Raw genomic sequence first — 17,678 nt, 5'->3', positions numbered from 1 at the left:
AGGCGCAAAATAGCCAGTATATCATGACAAGCTTTAGAAGAAGCATCTTTAGAGGAAGTTCTTGCTCCGGAAGCATCCTCAAAAACAATATTAGGAATTTAAATTTACGAGTTCAAAGTAGTTATTTTGGAAGCTGTTGGACTTGAATTACGCTTTATACCGCTGAAAAACGACAGACAAAATGATTGAAAAAGTAACTTGATCCGGCGTCGAAAAAGGCTATATGATCTGTATTTGAATAATTTTGCGCTCATGATCAAAATGAGCCAACAATTGGAAAAATTACCGCTCCGATCCATGCGAAAGATTCTCATTAGCAATTAAGTTGTCTCTAAATTTTGAGCAACTTTTTGGTATCACCTCCAAGTTTTCCAAAACTAATTAGGCCTTTTAACTTTTCAAATTCGATTCCATGATGTCTGCGTATTGATGCGCCTGAAAGGTTGAGTATGGAATTTTCAAACAAAATTTTAAAATAAGACATACTATTCTTTCAAATTTTGAAGAAATCAAAGACCTTTGTACAAGATGCTGCTTGTTCTCCAGATAAATTATATCAGTTCTTGGCCGATTAATTTTTTGATGTCAATGATGGTCTCATTTCTTATTCAAAAATATAACTCAAAACGGTTTTGGCCGCTTGAAATCTACATTTTGGTCTTGTTAATAATAGCTTTATTTCCCCTTTTATTTGCAGAACTCGTAAGCAGTGAGTTATTTTGACAACAAAATATTCTAAGCTGAATCAATGGCTAAAAACAATGCTTTAGTATTTGGCATCCCCCTTAAAAACCATTTAACATTGATTCTTCAATTTTTGATGTGAGCCTTTTAAAATGAGCTTAAGCCGGTTTTATCTTCCACCAGAATAATTGGCATGCGCCAAAGGAACATTTTGCTAAACATGGCCCGAGCTCAAAAAACGGGAGTTATTAGTCCTTAAATAGATCGATATTTTTCCCAAAAAAACATCAAAACTTCCTGCGCACGTGGCAAAGAGAAATTCTATCACTTACTAATAGTAAATGAGGCCAACGTTTGACAGCGAAGCGCGGAAACGTTACCCACTACAATTATATTCCAGGTGTAAAAATAGCCAGTTAGAAAAATGCCAATGAACGCAAAGAAACAGAAAAAAACTCACCTGTTTTATAAAAAATATATATCAACTTTCGAATTTCGAAGAAAACAAGAGATGCCATTAGAGCTTTTTGAATTTAAAAAACAATTTGTGACTGGTATTTTTGATAAAAATTAACATAAGGAAAAAGTTAGTTTTTTTTTCTAATTTCGGGCTCAGAAAAAACATCATTTCTATTGGTTGATCAAAATTCTCCATTCATTGCTTTTTTGTGATTGAATGCTTTTTTGTGAAAGGAAAGGCAAAAAAACCTTTGAAAATTATCGATAAGAAAAATCTTTCTAGACATTTCCACGACAAATCTTCAAAACCAATTACCTGCAGGTAACAGGCTAATTTTACGCTATGTGCGGGATATGGCACCAAAAAATCACCCAAAAACAAAAACTATGTATGCATATATGTATGTATGTATGTATGTATGTATGTATGTAGAAAATTTTCAGTTTGCAAAATGTAGAGGTCCTCAAATCACCAACCTTTGGCGTAACAAGCATTTCAAACCACCAACCTCTGTGCCAAATCAGTTGCTTGAACTTGAATCTCTATAGGCCAATTAGAATAAATTCTTCTATTAGACAAGTTGTTTACAGGTAAAAAAAGTCTAGTACCCAATTTGATAATTTCCGATACCAAAAATAATTGAAAATCGAGAAAAAATTTCGGTTGAAGTTCATAAACGAAACTATTCGACGGAATAAAAGGGTCCTAATTAAACTATTTGTTGCCCGTGATACGGACAGTCTTGTTCTGAATCAAGTCAAGAATAAACTCTCACATCAAGTAGGCCTAGATGACGTCCAATGAATTGTCTTTCGAATAAAACGCAGGGGCGAGTACTCGGACAATAACAGCAACCTTTGACATTGGAATCAACAATAACATATTCATAGCATGATAAACCTGGTAAGATAACGCATTGCACGGCCAGGGAGCTTTAACAGAGCAATTAAAAATCGGCGATAATTTTGAACAAAAAGCGGGAAATTCGAGTGTGGTTAAACGATGCAGGATGCTTACTTAGAATGGAAACAAGATTGAATTATTAATTTATTGGGACAAAAATGGATTCATGCTTAATGATGCGAGACCAGCCAACCAATACAGTCTCCTTTGTTGTACACTTGATAAGCTAGTGAATGCAGTGCAATGGCTAAGCATGGTGACACCAAACACTCTTGCGCCACTCATAAATCTGGATTAGGATGTCTATTTTTAATTCAGGCATCGATTTTCGGAAAAAGACGGGAAAAAAGTGTAGTAGATTCCGCAATTCTGCATCAAAACAAAGCAAATTTGTCTCATACAAGTCCAATAAAAGGTTGATACAAGACATTGCAGCAAAAAAAAACATTTGACCAAAAACATAGCCAACAGACAGTTGGAAAAGAGATAAGCAATGCAAATAATTTCAAAAAAATCGAAAAAATTGACCTTAAAGCTCTTTGAATTTCTAGAACAAATTATGATTGACACTTTGATCAAATTAAACCAATTTGAGAAAACTGGATCAAAAGGTGAAATTATTTTGCTTGGAAATCTGAAAATTAAACTTTCGAAACTAGGAGTCGATCACGACCTTAACACTATTGCAATTCGATAGAAGAGTTTACCTTCCTTTTAACAAAGGAAACAAGGCGAAATTAAAATGAAGTCAAAAGTCAAACCACGAAAAAGTAAACATGAGCCTGAACTAATTTTAACATTTACTGAAAAAAAAACTTTAAAAAAATCATCGCGACCTGTACTAGAGTCTGAAATACGTTCGACTCTTCAAAAGCCTTCATAAAAATGACACAATTTGAGAAAACTGGATCAAAAAGAAAATATTTTATTTCGCCGGGAAATCTCATAAAAAAATTCAATTTCGAAATCAGAAATTGATCGCGTTTTTCATCACTTTTACATTTTCGCTGTTCGATAGAAGAGTTTGATTTTTCTTTCAATTTGACATTGAAGCATAAAATCCAAACCGCGAAAAATCAAATCCAAACTTAAAGGACTTTTCTGAAATATAACAAAACTACACGACCTAAATACAATTCTTGCATACCACCATAGTTGCCAGAAAAGTTTTATCCAATGTCGCTTCTCTTACTATTTTATTCACTCTGCTCAAAATTATCGAAACTAACGATCGAAACTATTTGAAAAAAAAATTATAGAAAAATCAAAATTTTCTTGAATGATGTTGAATTTTGGTAACATGGCCAACTAATTCAAAAACATAATTCAATACGGTTATGGCCGTTTGAAATCTCCACTTTGGTCTACTTAATTTTCGCTAAATTTCCCCTTTTATTCGCACAACTAGTAAGCAGCGAATTTTTTTGACCTAAATATTCTAAGCTGAATCAATGGGTTCAAACAATGCTTTAGTAGTTGACATCCCATTTAAAAACAACTAGCGTGTAACGCATCTCCGGTGCTTCGAAATTTTGACAACTTATAAAAAACCGCACTTACTGAAAACAAGACCTGCAGCCTTCTGGTGTAGTCTGCTGACAGCACCAAATTACAGGGCTGATAATTTCAAATTTTTTTATTCTAATTTTGAAAAATCATAAAAACGTCATCTCTCGAAAACTTAAAGAACCTCTGGAGAATTTGAAGGCCAGATTTGCAATCACTGACAGTACCCTACTATAGGGCTGGGAACTTCAAATTTCGTGAATTTTTTCAAACCTAGTTTCCCGAAAAATTTTGAAAAAAAAATCATACAAGACGTCATATCTCGGAAACTAATAAGACTTGAGCATGCATTTTAGAGGCAAGATTTGCGACGCCTGAGTGAACATTGACAACACGGTTGTCTCTTCATCAAGCTAGGAGTTTCAAATTTTGTGAAGTTATTTGTAGGTACGCTCTTTGAAAATAATAATAAAAAAGTCACATGTCGGAAACTAAAAGCATTTGAGCAGTCGCATTGAGACGCACGATTTGCAACCCCCAAGAGTACCCTCACCGTAGCCATACACAACGACATTGTTGAGAAATTCATATTTAGTGAAACTTTTCAAGCTTATGTTTTCTGAAAATTTTCTAATAATACACTAAAACGACATATCTCGAAAACTACAAAGGTTTGAGCAGTCATAATTGGAGGAAAGATGCGCAATCCTTGAGAGTACTATATATTCCGCAACTACAGGGCTGAGAAATTCAAATTTTCGAAAAAATTTTTTTTAGGGTTTCTGAAAAACTTCGAGAAAAATCACAAAAAAAACGACATATCTCGAAAACCACAAGGTCTGAGAGTACTCTATAGCCCCCAACTACAGGGTTGGGAATTTCAAATTATGAAGAAAAAAATTTATTTAGGTTTTCTGAAAAAACGCTGAAAAAATCACAGAACTCGTCCAATCTCGTACACTAAAAGGATTGGGGTACTCATAATTGGAGGCCAAATTCGCAACCCCTTGGGGAACCCTGAGAGCATCCACTATTGGGCTGCTTATTTTAAACTCGGTGAAGTCACCACTGATTTCAAACTGAAAAATCGAAAAAAAAATTCTTAACCATTCCAATTTACGATTTAGCTTAAACGTGAAAAAATTCTTTCGTCGTTAAACATGCAAAAACAATACGTTGAAAAAAGCTTAAGCATGCCGAGATAGTGAAGCCCGCATTTAAATATATAACAGATTTAACAATGATTCATGATAAAGGCTTTCTAAAATTAGCTTAAACCGGTTTTATCTTCCACCAGCATGCGCTTTAATTGGCATGCGCGGCAGGAACATTTTGCTAAGCATGGGCACAGCTCAAAAAACGGGAGTTAGCAGTCCTTAAAAAAATCCATATTTTACCCAAAAAACGCCAAAATTTCATGCGCGAGTGGCTCGTAGAAATTCTATTACTTACTATTAGTAAATGGGGCAATACATACTAATAGTAAATGTCAAAAGTTTGACAGCGAAGCGATGAGAAGTTTCCCAACACAATTATGTTGCAGGGGTAAAAACATAGCAAGTAAGAAAAGGCCAATAAGCGCAAGTAAACAGAGAAAATACTGACTTACTTTTTAAAAAAATCTCAATTTTCGATTGTCGAACAAAAATTGATCAGTCTAAGTTTCTTTGAATTTTGAAAAAATTTACGAGGGACTCTTTTTGATTAAATAAAAACAACCCAATTTGAGAAAACTGGATCAATAAGCAAGTTCTTGGTTTCGCTGAGAAAACTGAAAATTAAATTTCTTTTTCGAAACATGAATTCGATCAAGGTTTTTTGTGACCTTCAACATTTTTGCTGTTCGAAAGAGGAATTTGCCTTCCTTTCAACAGAGGAAATAAACTAAACATAAAAAGAAATCAAAATTCAAACCGGGAAAGAGTAAATCTGAGCCTGAACATTCGAAGAAGTAAATCTGATACTTTTCCTAAACAAGAAAAAATCATCACGACCTATATAAGGGTCTGAAATACGTTCAACGACTCTTAAAAACACGGTCGAGAAACACGCTTACCAGCGTTAAACACAGAGGCGAAGCTGCGCTTCGCTAAACACTATCGAGAACACTACAAAAAGCAGCTCCATGAATTGCAATAAGAAAACAAAAACAACTGACAGCTAGAAGAGAGTAATGAACGCAAGTAAACAAAAAACACTCAAGTTTTGAATTTCAAAGAAAAAAAATGATGACCTTTAAGCTGTGAAGTTCTAGAACAATTTCTGATTGGCGCTTTTTTTGATAACATTAAACCAACTTGAGAAAACTGGTTCAATAGGTAAAGTTTTTGTTCCGCTGGAAATCTAAAAAATATCAAGAAAAAATCGAAAAACTAGATCCATCAAATTGAACACGGCTCATTTTGAAACAAAAACGTGCCAAGACAATAAAATGAAAAATTAGCAGAGACAGAAAATTTATCAAGCGGTAAAAAAGCAAATATATTTTAGCAGAAATCAAAAAAGTCAATTAAACTTATAAAAGCTTATCAAGTCCCTCTCAGCCTCAAACAACTAAACATACAAACTTTAAACACGCGTCAAATGAAACAATAAGAGGCCACTAAGCCGATATAAAATGGGCCAAAACCAATTGAGCCGGAAAAAAAAGAACAACTAAGACCAAAAAATTGAAAGACAAAAATAAGACTAATAAAAGTTTATTAAATCCCCCTCGCCCTCAAAAAACACAGACACAAACATAGCTCGTCGAACAACGATATATGAGGCCACTCTGCCGATATAAAAAGCCAAAATGCTTTTAAGCCTAAAAATAATTAAGAGATTTAAGACTAGTAAAAAGTTATGAAGTCCCCCTCACCCTCAAAATACTGGTTTAGTGGTCTCATATTGCGTCTCATATTGCTTCCAGGAAATGAGTCCAGATGAAAACAGTCATGTGGACAAATTTATTTACGGGAAAACAGTCACGTACTAAATTGCAAAACCTTTACTTATTGCAAGGGTAATAAGGCGTAGTATAAAAGTCCAAAACAATTTAGAGGAAGCAAAAAAAAACAAATCAATCCAAATCAGAGCAGGCCAATTTACAAATTGCAGAATGCTTTTCAATTACACTAAAAAGTTGTCTACTTCAGAAAAAAATATTATTAGAAACACGAACTGTCAAAAACAAAAAAAAACAAATGATATACCGACAAATCAAGTTTTTCCAAAAAGTCATTTTATACGATCGAAAAAACAAGGCCCGGCCGGCCTTTGAACTCAAGACCTAAAAATACAAGACCTGAGGGTCTAAGGATAAAATATTTGAGCAGTCAAATTTGGAGGTAAGACTCGCAACCCCTGTGAGTATACTGACAGCCCCCAACTACAGGCTTAGGAATTTCATATTTTTAAGAAAAAAAAATAATTAGTTTTGTGCAACTTTTTGAAAAAATCACAAAAAGCGTCATATCTCAAAAACAACAAGGATCTGAGCAGTCAAACTTCGAGGCAAAACTGGCAACTCCTGGGAATACCCTGACAGAGCCTTATTCTAGAAATGAGAACTGCGAAATTTGTGAAGTTTTTTATATCTAAGCTCTTTGAACAATTTAAAAAAGACAACAAAAATCAAATCTCACAAACTAAACGCATTTGAGCAGTCGCATTCGAACGCAAGATTTGCCACTTGCAACTCCTGAAAGTAGCCTCACATTACCCAACTACAAGGTTGGGAATTTTCATTCTTTTGAATTTTTCAAAATCTAAGTTTTCTGAAAAATTAAAGAGAAATCATAAAACACGTCATACCTCGAAAACTACAAAGATTTGAGCGGTCCTATTTGGAGGCAAGATTCGCAGTCTTTGAAAGAACTCTGACTGTACCCAAATACAGCGTTGAGAATTTCAAAGGTTGAAATTTTTTTTGTAATTTGAGTTTTCTGAAAATTTAACACATAAAAAATATATCTTTTACACCCAAACATTTGTGCATTCCAAAATTGGAGGCCAAATTCGCAACCTCTGGACACCCTGACAGCATCCTACTATTGGGCTGCTTATTTTAAACTCGGTGAAATGAACACTGAATTCAAACCGGAAGATCGAAAAAAATCTTAACCATTGCAATCTACGATAAAGTTTAAACGTGAAAAAAATCTTTAGTTAAACATGCAAAAATAATTCGTTGAGAAAGCTTAAACAGGGCGAGATAGTGAAGCCCGCATTTAAATAAACAATAGATAGACTAAAAGTCAAGATGTTTAAAACAACAATGTTCAGACACTTAACGAAAGAGTGGAGAGAAAATGTTTTATTTATGAGAAATTCGAACCGATCGAGAATGTAGTCTTTAACAAAAACTGAGAAAAAAACAGTCAAGCTTTTATCTGAAAGTTTTGCTTTAGAAATTTGTTTTGAAAATTGCAAACACTTCTAATACGCTAATTCCTAATTTTTTGCACATTGCTTTCATCTTTTCCGTGATTTACTTACTCAATAACTACCCGCACTGACAAAATTGGATTAGGATCAATTGTATTACGAAAAAAGTATGCAGATCAAATTTAGATCGATTTAAGTAAGAAAAAAGTACGAAGGTTAAATAGAAAAGATAAAAATTGGTTTGGACAAATTTTAAAATCGATTTAAATCGGTCCTAAATTCTAGCTAAATAAATCGATCTAAACCATTTTTAAATTACATTAAAATTTTTTTTTTCAGTCTTAATTTGTTTTTATTTTTAAGGGGATTAGAACGGATTAAAATCAATTTTTCTGTTCATTCGAACTTACGTTGCATTTATTCATTGCCCATTATTTTTCTTTTTACATCCAATAGCCTGTTAGTAGCGTATAGTAGCATAATAAAAAGACCAAATAGTTTTCAAAATATCAATAACATTCTATGATTTTATATATTGACTCTTTTCTTGATTGACCCTTTTCTATATATTGACCTTTTTCTTGATTCGTTTCATAAGTTTTTACATTCAAGATTTTTTATGATTAAATTGCATATTCATCTTATGATTTAATTGAGATCAAAGTTTGATATATTTTGACTCTTTTCGTGTTTTATTACATAGGTTTTGTCCATAATCTGTTTCAATGATGATTTCAATGCATATTTTCGAGCTCAAATAGTTTCGCAGTTCTAGTAAGAAAAATCGATTTTAGTGAGTCTGAAAATCCATCCAAATCGATTTAAATCATTTTTTACACACTTAAACCGATCCAAATTTTCAAGAAAGATCGATTCAATGATTTAAAATCCATTTGAGTTCGTTAAAATGTACATTGATGATCAATTTAAATTGATTTAAAATCGATTTAAAATCAATTTAAATCAATCCGAAACCATTTTTGTCAGTGCGAGTGGCTTGGAATCAGGTTAGAAGCGATCTACGTCGTGCTTATGGAGACCGAGCAACAAATTTATTAGACTTCAATTACGGAAAAAACTATTCAAATTTTAATTCTTTAAAAATAACAATTTTAATTGGTTAATGTGCAGGTACCTCAGAAAGTTCCGATCACAGTTGTCAATAAGCAAATTAGAGAGCAAAATTAATCTATGTCATTGTTACCTCAGCAATCAAAAAGGATTTGAAAACTATATTCATTGGGAGTGGTTTCATGGGGCGTTATCCACTCACTATACTGTAGAAAAAGAGCCTAAAACGAAAAAATTCAGACCAGTTTTTTTCGACAATAGAAAAAATACGAATTATACAAAAATTTTATAATACCAATTACGACCAATCAAACTTAGCTAAGATACACACTTGAATCCTTAAAAACTTCTTTTCAGGTAGTCAACTTTGATTGAAAGATCTCCTACACCATAGTTCCGTTCCTCCATGAAGGGGGGGGGGGGGCTGAGCTAGGCGGAGCCATCATGATCGCGATCAAATTTTGGCTGTTATCTTTGCTGGAGAAAAAATATAGGAGACCCAAAAAAATTTTCAACATCTCTGGAGAAAATTGAGCAACAGTTTTCGGAAAATGCAACAAATGACTTAAAGAGAAAACCCAAAAATAAAACACGAATTCCCAACTAACAAATATTTGATACGCAGCTACACGGGCATTTAACTAGAAGAGGGAGATCTCTCTTCTGCCCAGATACACCCGGAGTACGGCCAGAGGACAAAATGAAAACTAAAAACTTGACTCCTTGTTTAAACAAACCAGAAACTTCGAAATCATCTAAAACTAGCGTGTAACGCACCACAGGTGCTTCGATTTTTTTTGAAAACTCAGGAAAAACCACATACAGTGGAAACCAGATCTGTAGGCTTTTAGTGTACTCTGACAGCAGCCAATTACATGGTTAGGAATTTCAAATTTTTAAGAAAAAAAAATAATTCATGTTTTTTGATTTTTTTTGAATTAATCACAAAAAAACGTCATATCTCGAAAACTACGCAAGATTCGCAACTCCTGAGAGCACCCAGACAGCACCCAACTACAAGGTAAGGAAATCAAATTTGGAAAAATAAATTCAACTTTTTTGAATTTTTTAAAAAAATCACAAAAACGTCATATCTCGAACACTAAAAGGATTTGAGCAGTCATATTTGAAGGCAAGATTCACAACTCCTGAGAGCACCCTGATAGCAATAATTACAGGGTAAGGGATTTCAAATTTTGAAACCAAAAATTAATTAATTTTTTGAAAAAATCACAAAAAACATCATATCGCGAAAACTACAAAGATTTGAGCACTCATAATTAGAGGGGAGGTTCGCAACCCCTGAGAGTAATCTGATAACACCCAAATACAGGGTTAACAATTTTGAAGGAAAAAAATTCGTTAAGTTTTCTGAAAACTTTTTGGAAAATTACAAAAAAAAACGTCATATCTCGAAAACTACAAGGATTTGAGCAGTCATATTTGGAGGCAAGATTCGCAACTCATGAGAGTACCCTGTGAGCACCCAACTAAAGGGTAAGACATTTCAAACTTAGAAAAAAATATATATTAAAGTTTATGAAAAACTTTGAAAAAAATCACAAAACACGTCATACCTGGAAAACTACAAAGATGTGAGCAGTCATAATTGGATGCAAGGTTCGCAACCTCTGAGAGTACTCTGATAGCCTCCAACTACAGGATTGGGAACTTCAAATTTAGAAGAAAAAAATTCGTTGAAAATTTTTTTGAAAATTTTTTTGAAAAAATCAAAAAAATCGTCGTATCTCGAAAACTATAAAAATTTCAGCAGTCAGATTTGGACGCAAGATTCGCATCCTTTGAGAATACTCTAAAAGCACCTAACTACAAGGTTGGGAATTTCAAATTTTGAAAACAAAAGAATTCAAGTTTATTGAAAATTTTTTGAAAAAATCACGAAACGTCATATCTCGAGTTTGAGCAGTCATATTTGGAGCTAAGGTTCGCAACCCTTATGAGTACCCAGACAGCAACCAACTTTCGAAAGATCGAAAAAAAAAGATAGAAAAAGAAAGATAAAAAAAGATCGAAAAAGAAGGATCGAAAGAAAAGGATCGAAAAAAAAGACTGAAAAAAAATTAGAAAAAAGATCAAAAGAGATCGAAAAAGAAGGATTGAAAAAAAAGACAGAAAAAACAAATAAAGAGAAAGAATTGTAGACAACCGTTTGACAGTAGTATTATTTTGAACTCAATCGTCGAAACCAAATTGAAAGTTGAAACATTAGGAGACAGGTAGACAGATTTAATCAAATTAAATGAAAAAGCAGGTATACAAGACACACCAATCAAACTTAGCTAAGATACACCCTTGAATCCTTAAAAACTTCTTTTCAGGTAGTCAACTTTGATTGAAAGATCTCCTACACCATAGTTCCGTTCCTCCATGAAGGGGGAGGGGCTGAGCTAGGCGGAGCCATCATGATTGCGATCAAATTTTGGCTGTTATCTTTGCTGGAGAAAAAATATAGGAGACCTAAAAAAATTTTCAACATCTCTGGAGAAAATTGAGCAACAGTTTTCGGAAAATGCAACAAATGACTTAAAGAGAAAACCCAAAAATAAAACACGAATTCCCAACTAACAAATATTTGATACGCAGCTACACGGGCATTTAACTAGAAGAGGGAGATCTCTCTTCTGCCCAGATACACCCGGAGTACGGCCAGAGGACAAAATGAAAACTAAAAACTTGACTCCTTGTTTAAACAAACCAGAAACTTCGAAATCATCTAAAACTAGCATGTAACGCACCACAGGTGCTTCGATTTTTTTTGAAAACTCAGGAAAAACCACATACAGTGGAAACCAGATCTGTAGGCTTTTAGTGTACTCTGACAGCAGCCAATTACATGGTTAGGAATTTCAAATTTTTAAGAAAAAAAATAATTCAAGTTTTTTGATTTTTTTGAATTAATCACAAAAAAACGTCATATCTCGAAAACTACGCAAGATTCGCAACTCCTGAGAGCACCCAGACAGCACCCAACTACAAGGTAAGGAAATCAAATTTGGAAAAATAAATTCAACTTTTTTGAATTTTTTAAAAAAATCACAAAAACGTCATATCTCGAACACTAAAAGGATTTGAGCAGTCATATTTGAAGGCAAGATTCACAACTCCTGAGAGCACCCTGATAGCAATAATTACAGGGTAAGGGATTTCAAATTTTGAAACCAAAAATTAATTAATTTTTTGAAAAAATCACAAAAAACATCATATCGCGAAAACTACAAAGATTTGAGCACTCATAATTAGAGGGGAGGTTCGCAACCCCTGAGAGTAATCTGATAACACCCAAATACAGGGTTAACAATTTTGAAGGAAAAAAATTCCTTAAGTTTTCTGAAAACTTTTTGGAAAATTACAAAAAAAAACGTCATATCTCGAAAACTACAAGGATTTGAGCAGTCATATTTGGAGGCAAGATTCGCAACTCATGAGAGTACCCTGTGAGCACCCAACTAAAGGGTAAGACATTTCAAACTTAGAAAAAAATATATATTAAAGTTTATGAAAAACTTTGAAAAAAATCACAAAACACGCCATACCTGGAAAACTACAAAGATGTGAGCAGTCATAATTGGATGCAAGGTTCGCAACCTCTGAGAGTACTCTGATAGCCTCCAACTACAGGATTGGGAACTTCAAATTTAGAAGAAAAAAATTCGTTGAAAATTTTTTTGAAAATTTTTTTGAAAAAATCAAAAAAATCGTCGTATCTCGAAAACTATAAAAATTTCAGCAGTCAGATTTGGACGCAAGATTCGCATCCTTTGAGAATACTCTAAAAGCACCTAACTACAAGGTTGGGAATTTCAAATTTTGAAAACAAAAGAATTCAAGTTTATTGAAAATTTTTTGAAAAAATCACGAAACGTCATATCTCGAGTTTGAGCAGTCATATTTGGAGCTAAGGTTCGCAACCCTTATGAGTACCCAGACAGCAACCAACTTTCGAAAGATCGAAAAAAAAAGATAGAAAAAGAAAGATAAAAAAAGATCGAAAAAGAAGGATCGAAAGAAAAGGATCGAAAAAAAAGACTGAAAAAAAATTAGAAAAAAGATCAAAAGAGATCGAAAAAGAAGGATTGAAAAAAAAGACAGAAAAAACAAATAAAGAGAAAGAATTGTAGACAACCGTTTGACAGTAGTATTATTTTGAACTCAATCGTCGAAACCAAATTGAAAGTTGAAACATTAGGAGACAGGTAGACAGATTTAATCAAATTAAATGAAAAAGCAGGTATACAGACACACCAATCAAACTTAGCTAAGATACACCCTTGAATCCTTAAAAACTTCTTTTCAGGTAGTCAACTTTGATTGAAAGATCTCCTACACCATAGTTCCGTTCCTCCATGAAGGGGGAGGGGCTGAGCTAGGCGGAGCCATCATGATTGCGATCAAATTTTGGCTGTTATCTTTGCTGGAGAAAAAATATAGGAGACCTAAAAAAATTTTCAACATCTCTGGAGAAAATTGAGCAACAGTTTTCGGAAAATGCAACAAATGACTTAAAGAGAAAACCCAAAAATAAAACACGAATTCCCAACTAACAAATATTTGATACGCAGCTACACGGGCATTTAACTAGAAGAGGGAGATCTCTCTTCTGCCCAGATACACCCGGAGTACGGCCAGAGGACAAAATGAAAACTAAAAACTTGACTCCTTGTTTAAACAAACCAGAAACTCCGAAATCATCTAAAACTAGTGTGTAACGCACCACAGGTGCTTCGATTTTTTTTTTGAAAACTCAGGAAAAACCACATACAGTGGAAACCAGATCTGTAGGCTTTCAGTGTACTCCGACAGCAGCCAATTACATGGTTAGGAATTTCAAATTTTTAAGAAAAAAAAATAATTCAAGTTTTTTGAATTTTTTTGAATTAATCACAAAAAAAACGGCATATCTCGAAAACTACAAAGATTTGAGCAGTCAAATTTGAAGGCAAGATTCGCAACTCCTGAGAGCATCCAGACAGCACCCAACTACAAGGTAAGGAAATCAAATTTGGAAAAATAAACTCTTTTTTGAATTTTTGAAAAAATCACAAAAACGTCATATCTCGAACACTAAAAGGATTTGAGCAGTCATATTTGAAGGCAAGATTCACAACTCCTGAGAGCACCCTGATAGCAATAACTACAGGGTAAGGGATTTCAAATTTTGAAACCAAAAATTAATTAATTTTTTGAAAAAATCACAAAAAACATCATATCGCGAAAACTACAAAGATGTGAGCACTCACAAATACAGGGTTAACAATTTTGAAGGAAAAAAATTCGTTAAGTTTTCTGAAAACTTTTTGGAAAATTACAAAAAAAACGTCATATCTCGAAAACTACAAGGATTTGAGCAGTCATATTTGGAGGCAAGATTCGCAACTCATGAGAGTACCCTGTGAGCACCCAACTAAAGGGTAAGACATTTCAAACTTAGAAAAAAAATATATTAAAGTTTATGAAAAACTTTGAAAAAAATCACAAAACACGTCATATCTGGAAAACTACAAAGATGTGAGCAGTCATAATTGGATGCAAGGTTCGCAACCTCTGAGAGTACTCTGATAGCCTCCAACTACAGGATTGGGAACTTCAAATTTAGAAGAAAAAAATTCGTTGAAAATTTTTTTGAAAATTTTTTTGAAAAAATCAAAAAAATCGTCGTATCTCGAAAACTATAAAAATTTCAGCAGTCAGATTTGGACGCAAGATTCGCATCCTTTGAGAATACTCTAAAAGCACCTAACTACAAGGTTGGGAATTTCAAATTTTGAAAACAAAAGAATTCAAGTTTATTGAAAATTTTTTGAAAAAATCACGAAACGTCATATCTCGAATTTGAGCAGTCATATTTGGAGCTAAGGTTCGCAACCCTTATGAGTACCCAGACAGCAACCAACTTTCGAAAGATCGAAAAAAAAGATAGAAGAAGAAAGATAAAAAAAGATCGAAAAAGAAGGATCGAAAGAAAAGGATCGAAAAAAAAGACTGAAAAAAAAAATTAGAAAAAAGATCAAAAGAGATCGAAAAAGAAGGATTGAAAAAAAAGACAGAAAAAACAAATAAAGAGAAAGAATTGTAGACAACCGTTTGACAGTAGTATTATTTTGAACTCAATCGTCGAAACCAAATTGAAAGTTGAAACATTAGGAGACAGGTAGACAGATTTAATCAAATTAAATGAAAAAGCAGGTATACAGACACACCAATCAAACTTAGCTAAGATACACCCTTGAATCCTTAAAAACTTCTTTTCAGGTAGTCAACTTTGATTGAAAGATCTCCTACACCATAGTTCCGTTCCTCCATGAAGGGGGAGGGGCTGAGCTAGGCGGAGCCATCATGATTGCGATCAAATTTTGGCTGTTATCTTTGCTGGAGAAAAATATAGGAGACCTAAAAAATTTTTCAACATCTCTGGAGAAAATTGAGCAACAGTTTTCGGAAAATGCAACAAATGACTTAATGAGAAAACCCAAAAATAAAACACGAACTCCCAACTAACAAATATTTGATACGCAGCTACACGGGCATTTAACTAGAAGAGGGAGATCTCTCTTCTGCCCAGATACACCCGGAGTACGGCCAGAAGACAAAATGAAAACTAAAAACTTGACTCCTTGTTTAAACAAACCAGAAACTTCGAAATCATCTAAAACTAGTGTGTAACGCACCACAGGTGCTTCGATTTTTTTTTGAAAACTCAGGAAAAACCACATACAGTGGAAACCAGATCTGTAGGGTTTCAGTGTACTCCGACAGCAGCCAATTACATGGTTAGGAATTTCAAATTTTTAAGAAAAAAAAATAATTCAAGTTTTTTGAATTTTTTTGAATTAATCACAAAAAAAACGGCATATCTCGAAAACTACAAAGATTTGAGCAGTCACACCCAGACAGCACCCAACTACAAGGTAAGGAAATCAAATTTGGAAAAATAAACTCTTTTTTGAATTTTTGAAAAAATCACAAAAACGTCATATCTCGAACACTAAAAGGATTTGAGCAGTCATATTTGAAGGCAAGATTCACAACTCCTGAGAGCACCCTGATAGCAATAACTACAGGGTAAGGGATTTCAAATTTTGAAACCAAAAATTAATTAATTTTTTGAAAAAATCACAAAAAACATCATATCGCGAAAACTACAAAGATGTGAGCACTCACAATTAGAGGTGAGGTTCGCAACCCCTGAGAGTAATCTGATAACTCCCAAATACAGGGGTAACAATTTTGAAGGAAAAAAATTCGTAAGTTTTCTGAAAACTTTTTGGAAAATTTCAAAAAAAACGTCATATCTCAAAAACTACAAGGATTTGAGCAGTCATATTTGGAGGCAAGATTCGCAACTCATGAGAGTACCCTGTGAGCACCCAACTAAAGGGTAAGACATTTCAAACTTAGAAAAAAAATATATTAAAGTTTATGAAAAACTTTGAAAAAAATCACAAAACACGTCATATCTGGAAAACTACAAAGATGTGAGCAGTCATAATTGGATGCAAGGTTCGCAACCTCTGAGAGTACTCGGATAGCCTCCAACTACAGGATTGGGAACTTCAAATTTAGAAGAAAAAAATTCGTTGAAAATTTTTTTGAAAATTTTTTTGAAAAAAACGTCGTATCTCGAAAACTACAAAAATTTCAGCAGTCAGATTTGGAGGCAAGATTCGCATCCTTTGAGAATACTCTAAAAGCACCTAACTACAAGGTTGGGAATTTCAAATTTTGAAAACAAAAGAAATCAAGTTTATTGAAAAATTTTTGAAAAAATCACGAAAACGTCATATCTCGAATTTGAGCAGTCATATTTGGAGCTAAGGTTCGCAACCCTTATGAGTACCCAGACAGCAACCAACTTTCGAAAGATCGAAAAAAAAATAGAAAAAAAAGAGAAAAAGTTCCGAAAAAGAAAGATCGAAAAAAAAGATAGAAAAAGAAAGATAAAAAAAGATCGAAAAAGAAGGATCGAAAAAGAAGGATTGAAAAAAAAGACAGAAAAAACAAATAAAGAGAAAGAATTGTAGACAACCGTTTGACAGTAGTATTATTTTGAACTCAATCGTCGAAACCAAATTGAAAGTTGAAACATTAGGAGACAGGTAGACATATTTAATCAAATTAAATGAAAAAGCAGGTATACAGACAGACAGACTTAATTTGGCATCGAAAAAAAATTATTGAAAAATTATTGACCTTTCAGAAAACTAAATGAAACATTTTAAGCATTGCAATATATGATATAGCTTAAACATGAAAAAATTCTTTCGTTAAACATACAAAATTATTATGCTTAAACATGGGAGATAGCTGTCACTCGCATTTAAATATAGTATAGATTACGCCAAAAATTACAAAAACTCGTTTTTTCCAAAAGTCAAAAAATGCAAACAACCAACGCTGTTAAAGCCTGTTTTAGAAAGCAAAGCAAAAACTATCACAACAACGACAATTTCGGCAGGATAAGAACCAAAACTCATTAACTCTCTCTCTCTCTCTCTCTCTCTCTTTCTTTCTTTCTTTCTTTCTTTCTTTCTTTCTTTCTTTCTCTCTTTCTCTCTTTCTCTCTTTCTCTCTTTCTCTCTCTCTCTCTCTCTCTCTCTCTCTCTATCTCCTTAAAACAATGGTCACTTATTTTCTTATCTGAAGCTCAAAACTTAGCCCATAGACAATT

The 17,678-nt window shown here is 33.4% G+C and overlaps 1 protein-coding gene across 5 annotated transcripts in view; it reads right to left on the bottom strand.

Annotated features, from left to right (window-relative positions):
- The window catches only part of LOC134842088 (regulating synaptic membrane exocytosis protein 2-like), a 104,935-nt gene that overhangs the window by 55,728 nt on the left and 31,529 nt on the right, over positions 1-17,678 (bottom strand). Inside the window, exon 1 of one of the 5 annotated variants that reach the window (XM_063858263.1) lies at positions 1,920-2,064. The exons of the other annotated variants lie outside the window; for them this stretch is intronic. The gene's annotated coding sequence lies outside the window, so the exon portion shown is untranslated. Of the gene's footprint in view, positions 1-1,919; positions 2,065-17,678 lie in introns of those variants that run through there. 5 annotated transcript variants of the gene reach the window in all.

This window comes from Symsagittifera roscoffensis, chromosome 3 (assembly GCF_963678635.1).
Source record: "Symsagittifera roscoffensis chromosome 3, txSymRosc1.1, whole genome shotgun sequence".
Classification (NCBI taxonomy): Eukaryota; Metazoa; Xenacoelomorpha; order Acoela; family Convolutidae; genus Symsagittifera; species Symsagittifera roscoffensis.
This window is presented reverse-complemented; position numbering and strand designations above follow the sequence as displayed.